At 49.9% G+C, this 6000-nt stretch overlaps 1 protein-coding gene across 2 annotated transcripts in view; it reads left to right on the top strand.

The window, feature by feature from the left end:
* Window positions 1-327: 327 nt before the first annotated feature.
* LOC140917722 (actin-binding protein WASF3-like) overlaps window positions 328-6000 on the top strand; it is a 55931-nt gene continuing 50258 nt past the window's right edge. The window contains exon 1 of one of the 2 annotated variants that reach the window (XM_073361104.1): window positions 328-374. The gene's annotated coding sequence lies outside the window, so the exon portion shown is untranslated. Of the gene's footprint in view, window positions 375-1147; window positions 1212-6000 lie in introns of those variants that run through there. The other variant, XM_073361103.1, reaches the window with a different exon arrangement.

Raw genomic sequence — 6000 nt, 5'->3', positions numbered from 1 at the left:
ACAGCACTGCCCACCCAGGGCAGAATAGATACTTCAGCTATGAATGGGAGGGGAGGATGCTAAGCGGGCATTTTCACCCGTGTCTGCCTCCCGGGTTGGCGGCTGAGAGGGACGCCACCGTGGTGAGGGTAGATCTGAGTTACTGTGACCAGCTCTTTCAGTTTCTAGACACCGGAGCCAATTATTTTGTCCTGGAGGCTTTGCCTCCTTCGCCTCCCCTGTGTCTCTACCCAGATGGAGAAGTTAAGAAACTAAACTGCCGGCTGGGAGCTGCGCGCAGGACTTCCGGGGCTGAGATGGGAAGGCAGATGGGCATATTGAAGGAATGAGCCGAATGCATGAGGAGGGGGAGAGAAGAAGAGGGGATCCTGCCGGTAAAGTCTTACCCTTTGAGCCCTAGTTACCTAGTGCTGGGTTATCTGGAGGAAGCAGCATTTGCCTAGCTGACTCTCCCTCCCGCCCCATGGCATCTGAGCGCTCAACGGAATTACAGTCATCCGTGCAAGGGGGGGGGAGGCGACGTGTGTGCGGAGGGCCGGGGGGATACACGGTGGGGAGGAGCTGGAGGCTACGCGGTGGGGGGGGGGTACCGAGTATTTTGTGCTCTGGGATCACTGTGGGCTATGGGGAAATACGCGGAGGTGGGGATACACCGGGGGTGGGGTGGGCAGCGTAGAGCACCGGGCTGGCTGATGCAGGGGAGCTTCGGAGTCCGGGGGGGGTCTGCGCAGATCTGATCACTCGGATAATGACAGAATAAAGTTAGTGGGGTGTGGGGCCCCACCCCCGATCAAAGGGGGTAACAAACAGGAGTCAAATGCTGGGCGGGGGGGGCGCTCAGGGAGATGAAGGGGAGGGGGCGGCCCAGCTCGGGCAGGCAGGGTGACGGGGAATGAAATCAGCAGACTGCGCCCCCCCCCCCCCTCCGGCCCCCCACTGGAGAGGGCCAGCCCCAGCCGCCTCGCATGTGGGCTGTCCCCAGCCAGGGGGTGCGGAGCACATGCGCCGTGCGAGCACTGCGGAGTGCCAGGCTGGGCGAAGCTGCCGGGCACACACACGCGCAGAGGCAGCCGCCCTCTCTGCAGCCCCGGCTCGGCACCCGCCTCCTCCGCCCGCCCGCGCCGCAAACATGAACGCCCCGGCCGGCCGCCCGGGCTCCCCGGCCGCCCCGCGCTGAAGGCAGCGCGCCCGCCAGCAGCAGCGGCACCGCGGTGAGGGCGGCAGCGGGGGCTCCGCTCTCCCCGCCTGGGCTGGGGAGGGATGGCGGGGCGTGGGGGCTGCCCGGCCCCTTTGCGTGACGATGCAGGGGCTCTCCAGCCATTTGCACGGGGGGCTGGAGGGTTCGGATCCCCCGGCGCGGGGAAGGGGACACGCCGCGGTGCATGAGGACTCCGATCCCCCTGCGTGGATGAGCGGGCGGGGGGGGAGGTCGGGGGTTCCTCTCCCATTGCACGGGGGCGCTGGGGGGGGGAGAGATAGCTGCTGAGAGCAGCAGGTCCAGCCGTTGCTGGGACAGGTGGGGGAGCAGGAATGTCTCACGGGAGAGCGGGAAGGATCCCCCTAGAATCCGCGCGCTAGGGGACAGGGGGGACTCGGGGCTGGGGTGGGGATGCGGAGTGACTCTAGCTTTCCTGGGAAGGGCGGGGGGGGGGAGCCCGGAGCGTCTGGGTCCGCTACGATGGGCAGCAGAGAGGGGGAGGGGGAAGGAAGCTAAGCTGCATTTGGGTGTGTGAGGACTACCGACCACGCCCGGGGACCTTATCCCAGCGTTTCCCGGGCACCGATCCAGCCCCACATGCAGAGGATGGGTAGGTCGCTGAAGAAACTCAGCAACAGCTGATACCCTCCCAGCAGCAGCCTGGGACTTTATGGCTAAGATGCTGGCGGTGGCTGGAGGCTGGATAGCTCAGAGCAGGCTGGAGTAACCCGGCGGGGCTGCAAGATGCCTGTCAGAATCAGAGGCTCAGTTCAGATCTATTTAATGGGAGCTTTTAAAGATGGATTTTCGCTTCTGGCTGCGCGGAGAGCTCTGGGGTTTGAGCTCAGCGCTCTGGCCATTATTAGGATGGAGGCAGAGATAGATCAGCATTGATTCCACTCTCTGTTGATAATCCGCCAAGGCAGCAAGAGCTGGAAGCTTGCAGGTGAAGTTGACATGCTGAGGGCAGCTGACCCCAAAATGCCCACCCCATTGGCTCCCCTAAGCTGATGACTTCACACTTGTAGATGCTCCCCCCCCCTTCCCACTCCTCAATCCCTTGGGGATTTGGAAGTTGATTTTGAGAGACCTGGAAGATGTGATTGGCTGGGTGGATGGGGATGAGGATTGGGAAAAGCCCAGCTAATCAGGAAGAAACATCAATGTTACAACAGCTGTCAACTCAGCATGAGATCTTGACCTGCCAACAAAGTACACCTGCCACAAGTGTTCGTGGATCTTGAGGCGGTTGGTCTGGGCAGGTGTGTGCCAGCGTGTGCAATTTTTAATTTCCTTGGAGTAACATTTTTACTAGTGACTGGCGGATTTGTTTGTGTGTTGTTTCCATCAGGCCTTTCATTAGCACAGTTTCACTGTTCAGCTGCACCTGCTGTGTCAGTGGTTATATTGTGTGTAATAACATGTCTGTCCTGAGAGAGTATGGGGCTAGTGTGGGCAGGGGGCAGTGTTGTAGGTCAGATTTGCAATTGCTGGCTGCTGGCTTGTGACAGGGGCACCCGAGGAGGATTTTTTTCATTTCCACCTGGCAAGTGACCAGATGTAATTAGGCATGTGTTAATGCTTGGAATCAGCACCTTCCTGTGGGACGCCCATTTAACCTGTCTGTCTGTTCTGTGCATTTCCAGTGAGCCCATCACCAGGGTTTCAGAGTGACAGGTGCAAGTCGAAATCAAAGTATAGATTACCCATAAAGAGCACCTAGGATTCAGCACTCCGGGATTCAGCCACTCTTACTTATAGGGAGTTTTCATTTTATAATTCAAGTCTCAGGAGATTCTCTGTCTCCTTGTCATTGTTTTAATGTGCTAAAAATGCTGCTGGTTTATACAGCTCAAAACATGAGTTCGGGCACATTTCAGCGTAATTCATAGGTGCTTTATTTGTTATTATCTTGTCTACAACAGCTTTACTGTCAGCTATGATGGTAATGGGTACAGTGTAAAGACCCAGACAAATATGTAGATAGAACAACACGGGTAGAATTAATTCATTTTGTAAGCCAGAAAGGTTAACTTGCACAGTGTATTAATGCTGTCTGAGAACACAGGGATGCCCCCTATCTGGAGAGCGCTGAAGTGGATCTAGTTGATCTAGGCTGTGGGGTTTCCACAGTGCGACCCTTGGCTGCTCTCTTCTTTAATAAGGCGGTGGAACCGGGAGAGAGACCATGTAATGGCTGCTGAGATCAGCATGAAGCATCTTTTACTTGGAGCCGCCGTTTACACAGGCCGCAGCTCTCAACTGAAGGCGACCGTAGCCAAGATGATGGAGCCCTGTGGCTCCTGAGATCTTGGCAAGCTGAAAAAGTGGCCCTCTAGTGGGCAATGTTTGGATGCCCCTGGAGTGCTGTTCATCAATAACCATGCACCTGATTTTCATATAAAGCTTTGGGCCCAATCCTACCAGGTAGTGAGTGCCCTCCATTCCGGAAATCGGTGGGAGTTGGGTTGCTCAGCACATTGCAGTTATGTCCCTCGGTTGGATTGATTGTGGCTGAAGAGCTTTAATTGTTCTCACTGTTCAATACTGACCCCAGAAAGATTGATGAGGTTTTCCTCTGGGAAGCGAACAGCAATGAAGTTTGTCTGGAAGAGCATCTAGTATCATGGAAGAGCAAGGTGACCACAATGAAAGGCGTTGCACCGGGCAATGACCTAAAATTAGGGACAAGAAAGGCATTTGAATAAAGGAAAACATCAGATATACTGTTCAAAGATTGTCCCTGGGGTTATCAAAGTCCTTGGGATATTGTGGGAGAATGGCTTTGGGTCAGTGTGATAGTGCTTTACATCTCATTGCACAAAGCTTATAAAAGGTAAGAAATGTTGCCGTGCTATGAATACCGGTGACAAAGCTTAAAAGAGGAATTAAAATACCTAACAGTTATTATTGTTGGACCAATGCCTGTTACTATTCGGCCAAAGTAGACTTCAAGATTTGGCTGCTGCTGCTGGATTTCTACAGCCTGTTGCTTTGCAGATAAATGAAGAAGACAGATCCCTTCTCCAAGGAGCTTACAATCAAAATTAAACATAGGACAGGTAAAGGCTGGAGAGGAGATAAAGGGAGGAAGAAGAGGGTTATGTTAAAAGATCATAAGATTTTGTTACATCCTCACCTGGTTGGTTCCATGCTCTATTATGTCAAAATGTGAAGATATTATATTTATAAGAGAACAAAGCTAGCTGAGATGTTTGACCTGGAAGGGGAACTGAAAGGGAGTGAGTCTCGAGGGGTCTGAAGGAGAAGATTGAGGCTGGAAGGTGCAAAGAATCAGGGAGCAGATTGTATGCATGATGGGTGATGTGAGAAAAATCCAGGGGTAGGAGAAATCCAGGGAAGTGAGCAGACTAGTGGTTGATAGGAGGCAAAACGTAGGAAGGGATAAAACTGTGCTCTTTTTAGGCAGCTCATGCTGTGACCACTGCTTATCATGTCATTGACAATCATCTTATTTCCTCATTCCCCTGTTTATTTCATCTATATCTTGTCTCTCATTTTAGACTTAGGTTGTAAATATTTTGGGGCAGAGACCATCATTTGGTAATGTGTTTGTACAGCACCTATCACCTGGAGGCCCTGATCCATGACTGGAGGTGCAGGCGACAATACAATGATAATGGTCTGTAACTGAGCTGTACTTTTAATAACACTGTTGAATAGTAAACGTTAGATATTTCTAAGAAATCAAATGAAAAAAACAAAATACCACAAAACCTAAAAGCACAGGGAAAATAGCTAAATGAAAATTTGATTACCAATTATGTATTAGGCTTTGATAGCTTTCATCTGTAAAATAACATTTAATTTTTCTTTATTCTTTATTATTTTAAATAAGAAATATATAATGAACCCTGAGTGTTTTGTGTTAGACATACAGTACAAGTGGTGTCTTACAGTGACCAAGAGGTAAAGAAGCATTTGAGTTTATTACATCCCTTTTATAGATAGGCTTCTGGATAATAGTTCCTTGATAGAACCTAGTCTTCAAACAAATTTGTGATTTAAAAGCAATTTAGTCAAGTGTAATTCCTAGATCTTGAGCATTTTACAGTGCAAGAAAGAGAGACAAAATGTAATGTTTATTAATGAAACTGTGCAGTAATGGGAATATTTTTAGGTGTGATTTAATGTTACATTGAATTTCACAGGAAAAATTTCTACTCAATTATTATCGAAGTTAAGGATGTCAGATTTTGTTTAATGAATTAATTTAATATTGGTGGAAGATGATAGATTGATTGTACTGAGACAGAGGTATTGTCTCTACCAAGAGACAAAACAAGCGTAAGCCTCAAAGATGCCTCATCCAGGCCCTGGGAGGGCTTTAGGATTTGATATTTGTAGCTCAATATTCCTAGCCCCGTCAGTTCTTGGCTTCTCTGCTAGCAGATATTTCAGTGATGTGAAGACCTACGAATGGGACTGATGCTTATCAACTCATTTCACATATATCACCAAGCAGCCATTACATGGTAATGAAGTTTGGAGGCTCCCAATCTGGATACCCTTTAAATCAATGACCAAGAAATAAAAGGCTCTGGCTCCTGTTCCTAATCACTTTTGCCTCCAAGTTCCTCTTCCTTTCATGTCTGCATGACAAGTGTTGACATTTATTTACAGTATTGGTACCAGTGTTACATGGCAATGTCTCAAGTGCAACATGTTATTATTGTCTGACACCTGTCCCTGAAATGTGCTGATTTCATTGAGGTCATTATGGCTCAGCTTGGGTTTCCCAAAACTGAAACTAACAACAAACCTTTGAGTATGAAAAACGT

The sequence above is a fragment of the Lepidochelys kempii genome, chromosome 9 (assembly GCF_965140265.1).
Source record: "Lepidochelys kempii isolate rLepKem1 chromosome 9, rLepKem1.hap2, whole genome shotgun sequence".
Taxonomy (NCBI): Eukaryota; Metazoa; Chordata; order Testudines; family Cheloniidae; genus Lepidochelys; species Lepidochelys kempii.
The sequence above is the reverse complement of the archived record's forward strand: the minus strand, read 5'-3'. Positions and strand labels throughout refer to the sequence as shown.